General features: G+C 44.0%; 1 long non-coding RNA gene across 13 annotated transcripts in view; it reads right to left on the minus strand.

Annotated features, from left to right (window-relative positions):
• LOC133772010 (uncharacterized) overlaps positions 1-18,826 on the minus strand; it is a 216,357-nt gene extending 197,531 nt beyond the window's left edge. For 10 of the 13 annotated variants that reach the window (XR_009867665.1, XR_009867661.1, XR_009867659.1 and 7 more), the window contains exon 1: positions 18,763-18,826. This is a non-coding gene — a long non-coding RNA (uncharacterized LOC133772010). Of the gene's footprint in view, positions 1-18,728 lie in introns of all 13 variants that reach the window. The other 3 variants (XR_009867667.1, XR_009867658.1, XR_009867657.1) reach the window with 1 other exon arrangement.
• Between the last annotated feature and the right edge of the window lie 263 nt (positions 18,827-19,089).

Here is a 19,089-nt window from a genome sequence, read left to right on the forward strand (position 1 = left end):
AATGCTAGCCCCTGGGAATGTGTATTTTAATTAGCTAGATTTAACTATTCCACAATGTACTCATACTTTTATACACTTCAAAATATCATGTTGATTATGACAAGAACATATAATTGTATCCATCAATTTTTTAAAAAAACTTTCTTCTGAAAAATTTTACTACACAAGTCATCAAGAAAATCTTCATTTTTAAAAATCTAAAAAGATGGCAGAGATGATATACTGAAACACAGTATCCCGATTTTCCTCTAGAGTACCTTCCTGAACTACAAGAGTTTGAATACTTTTCATAATAAAAAAAAAGTCCCATAATTCTCTGCAGCTAGATCTTCAGATGTAATTTTTTTCCCACTTTTATTTGAAAAGCTAACAGAGACAGATCTTCCATGCACTGGCTCACTCTCCAAATGTCCACAACAGCCAGGGCTAGGCCAAGCTGAAGCCAGAAGCCTAGAATTCAATCCAGGTCTCTCACATGGGTGGCAGTGACCAAAGTACCTGAGTCATCATCTCCTGCCTCCCAGGGTGGACATTATGCAGAAAACTGGATCCGAAATGGAACTCAAACCAGGCACTTTGATATGGGATGTAGGCACCCCAACTGCCAAGTTAGCCACTGCCCCAAACACCCAGATCTGAGATGTAATTTAAATCCACCAATCTCAGAGTGGGCATTTGGCCTAGCAGTTAAACACCAGTTTAGATGTCTACATCCCACATCAGAATGCCTGCTATTCCCCTTCAGATCCTGCTTCTTGCTAACACACAGCCTGGGAGGCAGCAGATGATGACTCAAGTACCTGGGCCCCTGCCACCCTTACGGGAGACCCAGATGGAGTTCCACGCTCCTGGCTTTGACCTGGACCAGCCCCAGCCACTGGAGGCACTGTGGGGGAGTGAACCAGCAGATGGGATATCTGTCTCTCTCCCTTTCTCCTCCCCTACTCTCTCGCATTAAAAGAAAAAAAAATCCATCATCAATCTCGTCATTTGTGAGAGATTTAAAAGATGAAGGGTCAGGCAAAGTTTGCCTGATCCCACAGACAAGCACAGACACAGACATGCAGTTTTTCTACCGCATCACAGAGGTTTCCCCTTATCCAGGGCAGAATGTATTCCATGACACCCAGTGGAGGCCTGAAACCACAAACAGTACCACACTACTTTTCACCTATGAGTATGTGCCCTGCGCCATTACCACAAGAACTGAAGTTAAGCTGTCCCTCATGCTTTATGCCATGGTGCTCCTGTGCCTCAGGGCTGTTATTAAGTAAAATAACAATGACTTGAACACAAGCACTGTGACACTGACAAGGTCATCTGAGAACCGAGACAGCTACTACCTAGTGCACTGTCAGCTTGAGGACACGGGATGACACTAGGTCAAGGAAGGGTTCCCATGCAGGGCAGCAGGGAGCTTGAGGGAAAGAGACACAGGACTCTAAATAGTGTGGGATTTTAAAACTTATGAATTATTTCTAGAATTTTCCATTTAATATTTTCAGACCACAGTTGACTACAGGCAACTGAAACCTTGGAAAGCAAAATCAGACAAAGGGGGACTATGGCACATGCAGAGATCCCAGAATCTAGTTCGGAGTTTCTCAACCTAAGGTCTACAAGATGGTGATAAAGTTCTTTCGAGACATCACAATTTTTTAAATTAAACAATTTTTTAAAGTTCCCTGCAGCATGCAATGCACACGAGCAGCATCAGTTTTGTCAGAAATCAGCCACATGTGGGTATGCGCAATAGGCCCGTGTCCATCTGGTGAGGTGGCCGTGGTGACTGCAGACTGCACTGCACAGAGAGGATGGGCTGACCAACATCAGCCTCTCCACGTTGGGTTATGCCCCTGACCTCACCCACGCCCAAGACACAATTTACACCAGCTTTTCAAATAAATCAACTATTTTTGGTTTTTACTCATTGGTAAGATGAGGCTCAAAGAGAAATAAAAGATCCAGAAGTTTCAAAATTATATGTATATGTTTTGATTTCTTGATTTTGCATAGGCTTTATAGTCATTTCAAAATATTTTGCACCAAAATAAACTTCTCTTTTAATTTTATGCTCCACAAATATTCTTTTTCCTTTTATTTTCATTTATTTTATGCTGAACTTATTCTCGGGCCATAAATTTTTCTTCGATTTCTTTTTTTTTAAATATTTATCTTATTTATTTGAAAGACAGAGAGACAGAGAGAGAGAGGTCTTCCATCCACTGATTTACTCCCCAATTGGCTGCAATAGCTGGAGCAGCGCCAATCCGAAGCCAGAAGCCAGGAGCATCTTATGGGTCTCCCATGCAGGTGCAGGGGCCCAAGCTCTGGGGCCATCCTCTGCTGCCTTCCCAGGCCATAGCAGAGAGCTGGATCAGAAGAAGAGCAGCCGGGACTAGAACCAGCGCCCATATGGGATGCCGGTGCTTCAGGCCAGGGCTTTAACCCGCTGCACCACAGTGCCAGCCCCCTCTTCTTCAGTTTCTTTTGGGTTATCTTTTTCTTCTATGAAACTTCCTCTTCCGGTTTACCAACAACTTGTGCCTTTTCAATACGGATGATTTGAACATGGCAGGGGCGGGGGAGCTCTTCAATGGGTTAAGCCGACCATGAGCTCTCACAGTACAGCAGCGCATCTTGTGTGTTTTGTTTCACCTGGAAGCATTCAGGGAGCAGAGACTCTACATCAAAACCCTCTCAGCACTATTCTCTGCATTTGTCAAGCACATGCAGCAAAAATTCAGCTCTTTTGCGCCACCAATCCTGTGTCCAGCCCCACTGTTTGGCCCAGGCTAACCTACTACAAACACCATTGTAATGAGGAACAGCAAACACTGCTTCTTTAATGTGGCATCTTTCAGACACTTGGGGACTTTTAGGACATGCATACCCTGGACACCTTCACAAATATTCACAAACATGAAGATGTGAACTTCCTGAGTTGCAGGATTCTGAGTTTCCTAAGAGAACAGTAAATCACTGTCACAGATCACCTAAGGTTTACTCCAGGAGCACCATGAACCTTCTTAAGTACCCTCATATACAATAAAATTATGTTTTTAAATAAAGAACAAAGCTGATTCACTCATGTTTTCGTTTTGTTGAACTTGAGATAAGCGTTTACAGTTTTCACTGTCAACTGACAAGAGACCTTTCCTCCCTGTTCTTGAAGCTTATCAAACAAGAAAAAACAAGTCAAAAAAAACACAGCAAACCATTCATTACTTTCCTTTGATTGACAGGATACTACTCTTTCACAGAAATCCAGAACTTTTGAAAGGACAGATCAGTAAATTTCATCTTGAGTGTGAAAAACAGTTTGATGGTTCCTCAAAAAGCTAAAGACAGAATTACCCTATGCCCCAGCAATTCAACCCCTAGATACACACACAAAAGAACTAAAAACAAGGACACAAACATTTACACTGATGTTCAAAGCAGAATTTTTCACAAAAGCCAAAAGGGAGATAAATAAAATGCCTATGAACAGTTGGAATGGTAAACTATATGTGACATATCAATATGATGGAACATTATTCAGCAATCAAAAAAATCAATGAGGAGAGTGCGGCAGGGTTAAGATACCACTTGGGAAGGCCCCATTCTGTATCAGAGTGCAGGGTTCACGCACAGCTCTGCTTCTAATGCCAGTCTCCTCCTAGAGGCAATAGCTGATGACGACCAAGGGTTGAATCCCTGCTACTCACAGGGAAACCTAGATTGAGTTCCAGCCCAGCCCAGCCCCAACTACTATGGGCATTTGGAGAGTGAGCCAGCAAATGAAAGATATCTCGCTCTCTGTTTCTCTCTCTCTCTCTCTCTCCTCAAATAAAAATGAAAAGAAAGGCCAGTGAAGTTCTGACACACTGTACAAGGATGATCCTTAAAGACGTTATGCTAAATGGACTAAACATAAATGTGCAGCCCTGAAACCATAAAACTCTTACAAGAAAGCAGAGGAAAGGTTTCTCTATATCTATCTGGCAATGATCTTTTAAACTGAGACACCAAAAGCATGACCAACAAATGCAAAAATAAACAAATGGAAATACACCAAACAAAAGCACAGCAAACAATCAACAAAATGGAAAAGCAGCCTATGTGTGGATTAGGATAAAACATCTGCCAAACACATATCTCATAAGGGATTAATACACAAAATAATAAGGAATTCATACAACTCAATAGCATAAAAATGACTGCCTGATTTAAAAATCGGCAAAGGATCTGAGTACACATTTTCCCAAAGGCAACATAAAAATAGTTAACAAGTACAAGGGTTGTCAGAGTCACAAGTGGTGGTTTAACCCACTATGCCACAACTTTGGCCCCCTTATTTCCATTTTTCCACTAACTTTTTAAAGTCTGATCCCCTCATAAATAAAAAGGCATTCACCATTACTTACTAGGGCAATTCAAATCAAAACCACAATGAGGTACCACTTCAAAATGTTATTATCAAAGAGACAGAGATCTACAAATTGCTTCATGGTGCCTCTAGGTATAAGGATTGAGAAAGGCTGATCTAGTTACTAGTAGGCAGGGCTAGCACAGACCAGAACAGGCCCAGAGTGGTTCTACCACAAGCAAGTACAGGTGGAGGTTCCTCATCACCACAGACTCCTCATCCCAACAGCTTTCTGATTCTAAAATAGCAGTCAAAGAAACGAAGCATTGGAAGCAACTTCACAACTAGGTAGGAAGCACCCTAGTCACAAATGAGACAATACAACCTTCCTGCCTGCATGGTAAGGTTTTCGGAGTTGTTCCTCCAAGGTCAGCCTAGGAGTGGACATCTGGCAAAGCAGCTGATATGCTGCTTGGGAGCCCCACATCACACACTGGGGTGCCTAGGCTTGAGTTCCCTGCCTGCAAATGTGCATCCCAGCAGGCAGCAGATGATTCAAGGGCCTGGGCCCCTGCCACCCACATAGGAAGCCCCGCACTGAGTTCTGGGCTCCTGGCTTTGGCCTGGCCCAGCTCCAGCTATTGCAGGCATTTGGGGAATGAAACAAAGATGGAAGATATCTATCTAACCTCTCCCCCACCCCACCCCTCTGCTTCTTCTACCTTTTAAATAAAAGTAAATAAATAAAAACTTTAAAATCTCAATCTAAAGTCTCCTTTAGATGTCCCAACAATTCTACCAGCCACTTAGTGCCTGTGCCAGATACTGATTTACTGTTCCTCATCTCCCAATCCATCCTTTTTTGTCTGCTCCACGAAAAAGGATTTATGTTCATTAAATATTTTTCCTTTGCCAGCTGGCATGGTATTAGGCTTTGTCGGCAGAGGGCACCAGAAAGACGTTTAGGGGGAATTCTGTTTCCCGGCTCCAGGGCAGCAGGCTTCTAGCAGAGCCCCACTCCTACAACATCAGGGCTTCTCCCCCGCTAGGCTTCTGCAGTATGCACACCCTGAGCAACAGGAGCCCAGGCAGTTTTGCAGCACAGAAGCCTCTGGTGAGACATCCCAGTGAACAGCATTCCCTAGCACCCCGAAGGGCAGGGTCCCAGCAAGATCCACTAGTGAGGAGCCATTACTACTAGCCTTAACCTTGTCCTTTTTCTGTTTTAAAAAAGATTGACTCAGCCGGCGCCGTGGCTCAACAGGCTAATCCTCCGCCTTGCGGCGCCGGCACACCGGGTTCTAGTCCCGGTCGGGGCACCGATCCTGTCCCGGTTGCCCCTCTTCCAGGCCAGCTCTCTGCTGTGGCCAGGGAGTGCAGTGGAGGATGGCCCAAGTGCTTGGGTCCTGCACCCCATGGGAGACCAGGAGAAGCACCTGGCTCCTGCCATCGGAACAGCGCGGTGCGCCGGCCGCAGCGCGCCTACCGCGGCGGCCATTGGAGGGTGAACCAACGGCAAAGGAAGACCTTTCTCTCTGTCTCTCTCTCTCACTGTCCACTCTGCCTGTCAAAAATAAAAAAATAAAAATAAAAATAAAAAAAGATTGACTCATTTATTTGAAAGGCAGCATTACAAAGAAAGGGCAGGGGAGAGAGAGAGAGAAATCCTCCATCTGTTGGTTCACTCCCCAAATGGCCACAACAGCCAGGGCTGAGCCAAGCCACAGCCAGGAGCCAGGAGCTTCATCCAGGTTTGCCACGTTGGTGGCAGGGGTCCAGGCACTTGGGCCATCTTCTGCTGCTTTCCGAGGCCATTAGCAGAGAGCTGGATCGGAAGCAGAACAGTTGGGTCTCGAACTGGTGCCCATATGGGATGCTGGCTTTAAGGCAACAGCTTGATCCCCCAGACCCACTCCTGTCCTTTCCAACAAGGGCTAGCTCTCACCTGGAAGGTAAGGAAGCATTCTACTCCTGCCCTGGGGCAGCCCTGCTCCTCATATTTACTACTCCTTTACTTTTTAATCTTTACTTACTAGGAAATTCCTCACTGATCCAATCCCTACTTATAGTCAATAATTATTCATTAATCTTTCTACCTCCTGATTGAACCCTACTGATCACATCCCAACAATTCTCTCAAGTATTTAACAGCCAACAGCACAGCAGGCACCATGGCTCACTAGTTCACTAGGCTAATCCTCTGCCTGCGGCACCGGCACCCTGGGTTCTAGTCCCGGTTGGGGCACCGGTTCTGTCCTGGTTGCTGCTCTTCCAGTCCAGCTCTCTGCTGTGGCCTGGAAGGGCAGTGGAGGATGGCCCAAATGCTTGGGCCCTGCACCCGCATGAGAGACCAGGAAGAAGCACCTGGCTCCTGGCTTTGGATCGGCACAGTGCGCAGGCTGTAGCAGCCATTTGGGGGGTAAACCAATGGAAGGAAGACCTTTTTCTCTGTCTCTGTCTCTGTCTCTGTCTCTCTCTCTAACCCAACAACAAACTGTCTCTGCAAATGCATCTTCACAGTTTAAATAAAGAACCAAGAAGAGAGTAGGGTAGGTAGTACAATATCCTAAGAGATAAAGTTGTGGCACCAATATTTTAATTAGGAAGTGATAGTAATTATACATACTCAGGTTACGAACTGCTGGTTCATATTTGTAGGTCAGCCTACTAAATACTCTAATTGTAATATTAACTCCATCTTAGAATACTATCATTCCTGCCATGCTTAACCTCTACTTTAAAACTTAGGGGGCCAGCACTGTGGTATAGCAGGTAAAGCCAATGCCTGCAGTGCCAGCATCCCATATCGGCACCAGTTTGTGTCCTGGCTGCTCTTCTTCCAATCCAGCTCTCTGCTATGGCCTGGGAAAGCAGTAGAAGATGGCCAAGTCCTTGGGCCCCTGCACCCACGTGGGAGACCCGGAAGAAGCTCCTGGCTCCTGGCTTCCCATCAGCCCAGCCCCACCCATTTGGGGAGTGACACAGTGGATGGAAGACCTTTCTCTCTGCCTCTTCCTCTCTATAACTCTGCCTTTTAAATATATACATCTTTAAAAGAAAAAAAAAAAGAGAACATTTAAAAAATCGTCCACATCCCATACTATAGTACTGGTTCATTGCCTAGCTCTGGTTCCTGACTCCAGCTTCATGCTAATGCATACCCTGGGAGGCAGCAATAAGGACTCAAACAGTGAGAGTCCTGTTACCCATGTGGAAGATGTGGACTGAGTTCCAGGCTGCTGCTGCAGGCAGATGGGAGCTCTCTCAGATCTCTCCACCCTCCCTACCCCGTCTCTCAAATAAATAAATTTTATTTAACGTGCCCACCATACGGCTCAACTGGTCCACTCCTAGGCATATACTCAAAAGGAATAAAAACATACGTCCACATAAAAACCTGTATGAATGTTCAGAAAAGCTTTATTCATAATGGCCAAAGAGAGAAAACAATTCAAATTTATGTCCTTACAAAGGAATATTAGTTGGTGATGCAAAGAACTTAAATATTGGCACAGTGGTTAAGATGCTGCTTGGGATGCCTGCCTCCAATATCAGAGTGCCTGGGTTCAAGTCCTGATCCCACTCCCAATCCCGCTTCCTGCTAAAGGAGACCTTAAGAAGCAGGAGGTGAGGGGCCTGCGCCATGGTGCAGTAGGTTAACCCTCCACCTGCAGCGCCGGCATCCTATATGGGCGCCGGTTCGAGTCCCGGCTGCTCCACTTCTGATCCAGCTCTCTGCTAGAGAGCTATGGCCTGAGAAATCAGTAGAAGATGGCCCAAGTCCTTGGGCCCCTGCACCCTGGAAGAAGTTCCTGGCTCCTGGCTTTGGATCAGCGCAGCTCCAGCCATTGCGGCCAACTGGGGAGTGAACCAGCAGATGGAAGACCTCTCTCTCTCTCTGCCTCTCCTTCTCTCTCTGTGTAACTCTGACTTTCAAGTAAAATAAATAAAACTTTTTTTTTTAAAGTATACTTTACAATGTATACTTTAAATGTGTAAATGGTATGGTATGTTAGTTATACCTCAACAAAACTTAACAGTCTATGTGGGAACTTTAATAATTCCAATGTTCCTTTATGCTGCCTCAGTGTCTGCCTCCTATGATACAATACAATGCAAAACAAAAGCAGAATTACTAACCCACCAGGTCCTCGGAGATGGACTCTGAATTATCCATCAGAGGTGCAGAGCCACACTGAAACATCCATGTTTCTTTTTTTTATGATTTATTTATTTGAAAGTCAGAGAGAGACAGAGAGGGCAGAAAGATATTTCATCCACTGGTTCACTCTCCAAATAGCTCCAACAACCATGGCTGGACCAGATCAAAGCCAGGAGCCAGGTACCTCATCCAGTCTCCCACATGGATGCAGGGGCCCAAGCACATGGGCCACCCTCTGCTGCTTTCCCAAGCACATTAGCTGGCAGTTGCATCTGTGGAACAGACAGGACTCGAGCCAGCATTGAAGATGGCGGCTTAACCTGCCACGCCACAGTGCCAGCCTCCATCCATGCTTCTACATAAAGATTCACGGTGTACAGTTCCCTAAAGTGGGATGTCGCTAACGTATGAGTTGATTTTTTATATATTTAGAGGTGGCTTATGCTAGAATTAAATGTGGGGTAGGCATTGAGTGCAACAGTTGAGATACAGGTTGGGATGGCCACACGCCCCCTCAGAGTGCCTGGACTCAAGCCCCTCCTCCACTTTCAAGTCCAGTTTCACCTTCACTCATACCCTGGGAAGCAGCAAGGAATGGCTCCAGCACCTGAGTCCTTGCCACCCACAGGGTAGATCTGTATTGAGTGCCAGCCTCCTACTTCAACCTGCCTCAGCCCCAGCTACCTAATTCTTTCTCTCTTTCCCTCTCTCTCTCACCCTCTGACTTTCAAATACAAGTACAAATAAAAGTAAATACACTTAAAACTTGTTAATGTGGGAATTTGACCTTAACAGCAGAAAATCATAAAAGCAGTATCAGCCTGCTCTAGATAGCCTAACAAAAAGCAAACAATTTTGTCTGCTCTAGTGTTTAAAAAAAAATACACAATTTTTGAGGTTATCCTGATCTTTCGCTCTCAACTGGAGCTAGTTCCAGAGCATGATGGATCTAAAAGCTGTTCTGGTCTCACTGACTTAAGACTGAAATCAAGCCCATCAGCAAGCCAGCAGGCACTGGTGTGCACACACAAGGTATTAGAATCTCACACACTTAAGTTGTCCTAATTTTCATTCTGCAGAAAAGTCAAAGAAATTCTGATGCCTACTCCAAAATTCAGGTTGTATATTCTAATTACAGGACTAGTTCACATATACAAGTTTTTAAGTTAAATAAACTGTTAAAAAATGCAAAGAAACACACAGCTCATGCTTGCTCGCGTTTAAATACGCTCAGTGTGAGAAACTATCATGCCCTTTCATTGTCTTTGCTTACACGCCCTGATCCAGTTCTCATTCCACCAGAACAATTTCACTGTTTTATTCTCATCTATTTACACAAGGATTTTCCTGCCAAATACCATTAGACAAAAAGTTTCCAGTGCTGAAAAACATCTGCAAAACATTGGTCTACTGAACAATGATAAGCTTGACTGTAAAATATTAGATACTGTCTAGTGGACAACTGAGCAAACACTGCTGCTGAAGATCCTGGAAGCTGGATGGAGAAAACAAGCACACTGAGAAAGCATCACCTTCTGTCAACTTCTCATCACCGTTTCATGATCGGAAAGGAAATCACTTTTAGGAACACTCAAAGGAAAGGACTATTTCACTATTCCCCAATACCAGCTCTATCACTGAAATGCAAAATGGCAAATCCATGGCACAGCCTGTGATGCTGGCACCCTGTATGAGCACTGGTTCAAATCCTGGCTCCTCCACTTCCAATCTAGCTCTCTGCTAATGCACCTGGGAAAGCAACATAAGATGGCCCAAACACCCACATGGCTTCAGCCTGGCCCAGCCTCAGCCTTTGAGGCTATTTGAGAAGTGACCAGTGGATGGAAGATCTCTCTGTGTCTTCCTCTAACTCTGATTTTCAAACAAATAGGTGATTAAAAGACAAAAAAGGAGGAGGGAAGGAAGGAAAGAATGAAGGAAAGGCAGACCAGCAAATCCAGGTTATTTAACAAGAAGCAACCCAAAGAAGATGCCCTTGACAACATCACTAACGAAAAAGTGAGAAATCTTGAGCACAAGAGGCAAATAACAGCTGAATTTCTAAAGAAAGACGACTACCATTTCCAGCAACAGTCCTGGAGAGTACTAACTTAGATTAATGTTTAAGGAAGAAATACAAACACTGGAGAGGGTTTGAGTGATATTAACCTTGTCTAAATTACTGTAGTGAGGTGCACATTTTCATCTAGATACCTTACTCATATGACATCCACTGATTGCTTTATGAATGTTTTAGCCCAATCTGCAAACAGGCAAATTTAGTTTACCTAGATTACTGTCATCAATTTTAGGAAAAAAGGTAAGAGTCAATCTACAACATAAAAAGAAGCTTTTACGTTTTCTCTTTCCTGATCTTGCATTCTAATGGAAATCAAGTAAGTCTGGATGGATGGTTCAAACCTGTTCCACAAAAAATGTTCAGATACTTTTTTTTTTTTTTTTTTTTTTGCTCTGTGACATTTTATTACAAATAAATCGAGCCTCATGTCTGGAGAAAGGGTCTCATTACACTTCAATTTAATTAAATAGTTTAAAAAGTTTTTCCTCAACCCAGATTTCAAATGACTGCCTTCAGTCTTAAACAATGCTAAAATCCTAAGTCTATATATGAATAACGCATGAGATTAAAATTAATTTTTTTAAAGATTTAATTAATTTTCTTTGAGAGGGAGAATTACAGACAGTGAGAAGGAGAGACAGAGAGGGGTCTTCCTTCTGCTGGTTCACTCCCCAGTTGGCCGCAACAGTCAGAGCTGGGCCGATCCGAAGCCAGGAGCCAAGAGCTTCTTCCCAGTCTCTCACGTGGGTGCAGGGCCAAAACACTTGGGCCATCTTCTACTGCTTTCCCAGGCCACAGCAGAGAGCTGGATGGGAAATGGAGAAGCTGGGACTAGAACTGGCGCCCATATGGGATGCTGGCACCGCAGGCAGAGGATTAACCTACTGCACCACAGCGCCCACCCCAGATTAAAATTCTTAACTTGAAATTTTCTCTGCCTCTAACCTATGATGGTGACCCATTAAAATGAATAAAAAATTTTTAGGGAAAGTACCATACCTCAAAATCAGTCCGAGTAGAAATCCAAATATTCAGGACATGAGGAATAAGAAAGCAATAAGGCATACAGAAAGCAATCACAGTAGTAAAACAACAGAAATATGTCCTCCTTATCAGTAATGAAATGTACATGGAATAAATTTGCCAACCAAAAGACAGACATTGGCAGAGTGGAGATTAAAAAAAATTGATCCCACTAAATGTCACCTGCAAGATTCTGACTTTGGAGTCAAAGGCACAACAAGGTTCAAAGGGAATGGACGGAAAAAGATACCCCATGCATACAATAACCAAAACTGGGCAGCAGTGTCTACTCTAGTATCAGACAAAATGGCTTTAAATCAAACAAGGATGCCAGAGACAAAGAATATATTAATAAAACAAGATATTACCAAAAGGTGCAGTAGAAAGAAGGTATAATTGTCAATATGCAAATCTAATAATAGACACCAAAATATACAAAGCAAAAATTGTCAGAATTAAAAAGAGAAACAGAAGATCTGGAAACAAATCAGCACATGAAAGAGACAGCTGCACTCCTCACAACAGCCAAGCTATGGATCAGCCCAGATACCCACTGATGGATAAACACAACGTGGTATACGTCACAATGGAATACTACTGAACCATAACAAGGAAGGAAATCCTGACATTTTCAGATATGTAGATCGTTCTGTTAAGTGAAACAAGCCACATGCAGAAAGACAAATATTGTAGGTTCACATATATATGGAAGCTAAAGCGGGTAAAAGCCACCACTTGCAATGCAGCACCCCACATCAGAGAGCGGCATCCTGGCTGCCCTGCTTCCAATCAGGCAGCGGAAGATGGCCCTGCCACCCAGGTGAGAGACCAGGATGCAGTTCCTGGCTGATGGCTTCAACCTGGCCTACATCTAGCTGCTGTGGCCATTTGGGGAGTGAACCAGCACACAGATCTCCAACCCACCCACTCACCCACCACCACCATTCTGCCTTTCAAATAAATACATTAAATTTTTTTAAGTAGTCCATCTGAACTTAGAACAGTGTTCACTAGAGGTTGGAAAGGATAGAGGAATAAAAAGGAGCTGAATAATGGGTTCTGAAGCAAGTCAGACAGAAGTACCAAGTTCTAGTGTTCCAAAGCACAGTGGGACAACTTTAATTCATAATAATATATTATATAAATTATAATAAACTGGAAAAGAGGAGCAGGTAGGATTTAAGAACAAAGATAAGGGAACTGACTTCCTAGTTTGGTTGGTTCTCAGTGTATATGCACTGAAATATTGCACTGTACCCTATAAATATATATGTAATGTTAATAAAAATGGTTAAATAAAATAATTTTTAAAAATTAAAAAATGCAGAAGTTGTTCTACAACAATAGTTAGGGTCCTCAATACACCACAACCACCACCCCCAATAAGAACAGAACAACCAGGCAAAAGTAAAGAAATAGAGGACTTGGCAACTAGATCTAACTAGATCTAAAAATTCACAGAGAGGCTGGTAAGGCAGTGCAGCGGGGTTAAGACACCACCTAAAACAAAGGCAAGCCTTAAGCAAGATTAAGGAAAAAAAGAAGATCCAAATTACTAACATCAAAAGTGGATATGGGGCCAGTGTCGCGGCACAGTTAAGCTGATGCTGGCAATACCGGGCCAGCATCGTGGCGTAGCAGGTAAAGATGCCACTGGCAATGCCTGCATCCCCAATGGAGGCTGCTTCAAATACTGGTTGTTCCACTTCTGAACCAGCTCCCTGCTAATGGTGGAAGATGGTTCAAGTTCTTGAGACCCTGCACCCGTGTGTGAGACCCAGAAGAAGCTCCTGACTCCTGGCTTCAGATCAACCCAGCTCTGGCCATTGCAGCCATGAGGAGTGAACCAGCAGAGGAAGATCTGTCTCTCCCTCTTTCTGTAACTTTGCCTCTTAATAAATAAATAAATCTTTTTAAAAAATAGAAAAGATATGAGGCGAAGTCAGCAAGTGCTGGGCACCTCTCCCTAAAATAGTTCACACTCATCATAAATTGAGAGAAATAAATGAGAAGTAAATGGAGATTAAAAGGGGAAACAAAGCAGTTTTTTTTTAGTTTATGAGCTAGAGATTAGTTAGGTTTTCACACTGCGTGTTCAGTATTTAATACTTAATTTGCACATGTCAACAGACATTTACAACCAAATCTGGTTTTTATTCTTAGACAGTGTCATTTCAGATTATTGTAATTCATCCATGTCAGTCGGCTCCTGACTACACCCATTATGAAATCTCTCAATTTTCTGTGAATGACCTTTATTGTACTTAGTATTTTTTTTAATAAGGCCTTCTCCAGAGCCCAAAGTCTGACACAGGAAAGACTAGATATCCTCAGTACCATTTCCCTTCCTAATCAAAGTCTTGTGGAAATCCTCTTTATAATTTAAATCTACAGGTTCTCAAAGCATGGCCCATGACTCCATGGGTCCTGACACTCTCTTAGGGTCCCCACAAGATCAAATTATTTTTATACTAAATTTAAGACTAAATTTAATATACTAAATATGTATAAATAATTTTATACAAAATTACTAGCATCTTGGAAAAAATAAAGGTGGTAACACCAAACTGTAATTTTAGTCATTCTATTTGTCATTCCCCAGCACTAGCAGTTATTAAGAAAAAAAAAAAAGAAAGAAAATGCAAGTTTTCTTAACACAGTGTCCTTGAATATTCAAGTTACTAATTCTCCTAAGTCTCGGCCTGCAAATACACCACCTTTTAATACTCTGGGTGGCAGAAAGGGACATATGTGTGAAACACTTGTGCCAGACACTGAATTACAGTAATTCATCGCTATCTCAGGGCAAAGTGCTTCTCTAATGGAACTGAGAGCTTGAACTAGCCTCTCTGTTCATGAAACAAACATCGCTTTGAGAGAATGACGGACGGCTACAGTTTCTCAAAATTGGGTAACTGTCTCTGTCCGTAACTCTGCCTCTCAAGTAAATAAATAAAATCTTAAAAAAAAAATTGGGTATACTGGCAGAGGTTTTCTCAGAAATGAAGTGAGTCTACTGTCCCTTTAAGGAAACAACTGCCGCTTACTTGTTGCCAATGATAAACTGTAAGCTTTTAGGCAAAAATCAGAATTCTGAGAAAAATATCATGATGATATTAATAAGTGTGACTTTCTTTGAAAGCTGTATAAAGAACTATGCCAATATTTGGAAGATGCTACAAGGGCATGTGGTGTGTGCCTAGTATTAAAATTGCTTTGTCTTACAACTGAGTGTGAGGATATTAGCAATACGTTGTGAAGGAGACTGCTTATCTCAGAGTGAACATACTGCGGCTGAAAAAGCTCTGGTTTGATGCTTAAACGACCAAAACCCCCCAACTTTGAAGCTGAAGAAGGTAACCCTCTCCATTATCACATTCCAAATTGTGGAATCTCTTGAGTGCACAGACCGTCTAGTTGTATTTATCAGACTATTTCTCTTGATGGAGTGCTCCAGGTAAGGAAGGAAACGCTGCTTGTTTTCATTTGCCTGATTCAAGTGTCTGAGAAACCACTCTCTCTTGTTCTCCCAGGCTGCAATGGAACAACTTTACCAGGGTTTGGGCATTTTCTTTTCTTTATAAAACATGCTCAGCAAACTGCACCAGTTAACTAGGGTTTGGTAAATTGTTATGTTAACAATTATGACATCTGCAATGTTTTACAAAGCAACTAATTTAATAAAATCACTATTGTGAGGACTTTTCATGTAACACACTATGGAAAAAAAATCCACTGATAACGACTTCAGATTCTACACCACATAACCTTTAGAAACTACCTTTGGTTGAGTTTTTGGTATAAAATCAAACAAGAACATCAACAATTATCTGAAAAGGCTATTACTACGTCTTTGCCTTTCCCAGGCATTAACTGTGTGAGGCTGGATTTTCTCCAGGTGCTTGTACATACTTCAACCTAGAGAACTGACTGCAACAGACTTGCAGAAGCCAATATGACAATACTGCTGTTTCTATTAAACCACACAACAAAAGAGAACACTACCTTTTTTGTTTTCAAAGGTCATTTTTCATTAAGAATATGTTGTTTGTGTTCATATATAATGAGTTTACAAATGCCATTTCTAGTGAAGTAACAAAGATTTTTATATTTATTTTGATTTACAATACAGTAAACATACACATATAATCCACAAGTAGCTCATTCAGGGTCCTCACTAATTTTTGAGGCAGGTAAAGGAGTCTAAGACCAAAGGTTTGCAGACATATGATTTAAAGGACAGAGAATTAAAACTGGTTGAGCATTCTGCAACTGAAAATCCAAAACCAGAAATGCTCCAGGATACTAAACTCTCTGAGGGGCCATAAAACTCCAGAGGTGGAAAATTTCAAACGTGATCTCACGCAATCAAAACATAGCCACACTCGGGGCTGGCACTGAGTGTGGCGGGTTAAGCCACCACCTGTGACGCCAGCATCAGCTCTAGTCTCCGCTGCTGTTTCCAATCTGGCTCCTGCTAAGGCACCTGAGAAAGCAGCAGAAGATGGGTTCCTGCCACCCACCTGGGAGACCGGGATGGAGTTCCAGGCTCCCAGCTTCAGCCACTGTGGCCATTTGGGGAGTAAACCAGTAGACAGAAGATCTTTCCGTCTCTTCCTTTCTCTGTAACTCTGCCTTTCAAATAAATAAGTAAATCTTTTTTAAACCCTTAAAGACATAGCCATACTAAAAATATGCTATGAAGTTATCTTCAGGCTATGTGTATAAGGTAAATACAAAACATAAATGAATTCTGTGTTTAGACCCGAGTCCCATTCCCGACATATCTTATCTCAGATATGCAAATATTCCAAAATTTTAAAAAATCAAAAATCCCAAGCATTACAAACAAGGGATACTCAACCTGTATCAGATACTGCAATCCAAGAAGAAAAGCAAGTACATAGAATCATTAATGGAAAAAAACTTTCTAAGGAAAATTACACAAAAGCTGAAAATGAACACAAAATCAAATCAGAACTAACCTCATTCTACGCAACATAGAAGATTCTTAGATGAAAGTAATTTTGCATGTATTCTAGAAACATGTACTATGCTGATCAGGTAAGCACAAACATACCCATTAATAGTTTGATAGACACTATATTTGACAGCAGTACACAACATGCAAAGAAACACCCAATAACAAACCCAAGACCAGACGATTAAAATAGCAGCCATCACCCACAGGAGGAGGCGGTCCAAGGTTCTGTCAGAAGCGACAGACAGGGATATTTCAGCACTTCTTCAGCAACAGGGGCGCCCACTGCAGGGTCTAAACTGTTCTATTTAAAACTGCCTCACAGGTGGCCAAGGCAGGCCAGTGACGCTAAGCTCTCAGTCCCACAGGAGCAAATGGATGACAATGGAATGAACCTGTTTGCAGCCCAGTGTATCCTTTGGAAGACCAAGGAGAAGCAGCAGCAGCCGTGACAGGTACTGTGTGTTAGACTCATCTAACACTCTAGATCACCTTAAGGATATACACCATTATTATCCCATTTTCGGAGTTGAGAAAATTGAAGCACAAAGAGGATAAATACATCACCTAAAACAAAGGCAGGATTCAAACTCACTCTGGCTCTAAGGCCCAACCCTTGGTTACCACACTACAGTACACAGACAAGTACCACACATCACACATCTTGGACCTCCTCTTCCCTCTGCTAATGGAGGTAAACCTATTCTTACATGGCAGTTCAGCTCAGCTAGATTTCTCTAAAGAGAACAAATGACTCAAGCCAGTTGGAACAGCTTCTCCAAACCGCTACCACCAAAGTTTTCATCGCATTAATACACTCAGCTGTTTCTGCAATGTTCACCAGATACCATAGTAGTTTCAAGTCTTCCCCTTCATTTCTGAGTTCAGAGCGCATCGGGGATGGCTCTATTGCAGACAGAATTTTGAGGGCGTTAAAAATGAACCTATAACTTCACCGTGCAATCTGCCTCTCGAGAAATGAAACGGGAAACTGAACAAGTCATATAAAAACTCTGGCACCCCCTGGGAAGGCAGTGATGACGGCTCAAGTGGCTAGATTTCTTCCACTCAAGTGCAAGACCTGGACGGAGCTGCCAGTTCCAGGTTTCAGTACTGCCTGGCCATAGCTGTTAACCGGCATTTGAGTGAACCAGTGGACGAGAACTGTCTCCCAAAATACATCGGTAAAAACTTCAAGTAAATAAAAGAAAACAAAAAACAAAAACCTCTGCCTTTAGGGTGACAAATAAGGTGTGGATAAGCCAGCACTATCTGACAGTCACTCTACATAGAAAATGCTTAAGGGTGGATCTTCCAGGGTTCTGTGTAGTTTCAACATTTGGCACATGTTTTTAAAATAGGTACCATGTAAAGCACCTAAAATAAATCACTAGTTTGGCTTACAGAACTGAAAACATTCCACAACACAATCACAAAAATAACTTTCTGCGTTTTCAGAGAGGGAGGGAGGGAGGGAGGGAGAGAGCGAGAGCGAGAGCGAGAGAATTTCTAAGAATAATTCCGAGGTTAACAAAGAAAGTACTGATGGTTTACAATAAGAAAAACTGAAAACGGGCGATCAAAAAGACGACTGAGGTCGCTTCTAAGTACGAATTGTCGTGCACTGGAATTAAACGCCCCTACAATTTTGAACTCTTGCAGAACAAAAAAAAAAAAAAAAGGAGGGGGGGGAGGAATAAATCAAAAGCATGCATGCACACAGAATTAGTGCCGTATTGCAAAAGGGAATGTCCGCGTCAGGTCCCGGAGCCAGCCGCGTTAACGGGCAGTGGGCTCAGCTGTCCAGACGCACAGGGACTGCTCCCAGCACCTCCCCGGGACGAGGAACCCACCCGACGCAGACAGTCCCGGGGGGTCCCCAGCAGGGGAGCCTCTGCGTTCGGGTTCCACCGCAGCTGCGAACCCGCAACCCCGGCTGGCGGCTGCGGCCAGACTCTGCACTGTCACCCAGGGCCGTGCGACTGGGGCTCCCGAGCCGGCGACAGAGGCGCCCACCGCGCCCGCCCCGCGGAGCCCCGCGTCTCGCCGGCCGGGGGGACCGGGCAGGGCCAGCGCCTCAGGCCCCGCGCTGGGGCCGCCCCGCCGAGGGAAAACTCGCGTTACACACAACCTGTCAGGTGAGGGCGGCGGCCGGGGGCGCTCACCGGCTCCGGGTCGGGGCGCTGGCTGGGGGGCCGCGCCGAGCCGCGGCACCGGGCTGGGCGCCGGACGCTGGGCGGCTGCTCGCTGAGCGCACGGCGGATCTGTCGCCGCCCGGTGTGTTCACACAAACCCCGGTGGCCGGCGAGGCGAGGCGGCGGCGGAGGCGGCACCTGCCCGCATCCCGGGCAATGTCAGCGCGGCGCCCATCCCACCTCACGCCTCGGCCGGCCGACTCTGAGGCGCGGGTGCGGCAACGGCCAACGCGGCGCCCATCCCACCTCACGCCTCGGCCGGCCGACTCTGAGGCGCGGGCGCGGCAACGGCCAACG

Source organism: Lepus europaeus, chromosome 12 (assembly GCF_033115175.1).
Source record: "Lepus europaeus isolate LE1 chromosome 12, mLepTim1.pri, whole genome shotgun sequence".
In the NCBI taxonomy this organism is placed as follows: Eukaryota; Metazoa; Chordata; class Mammalia; order Lagomorpha; family Leporidae; genus Lepus; species Lepus europaeus.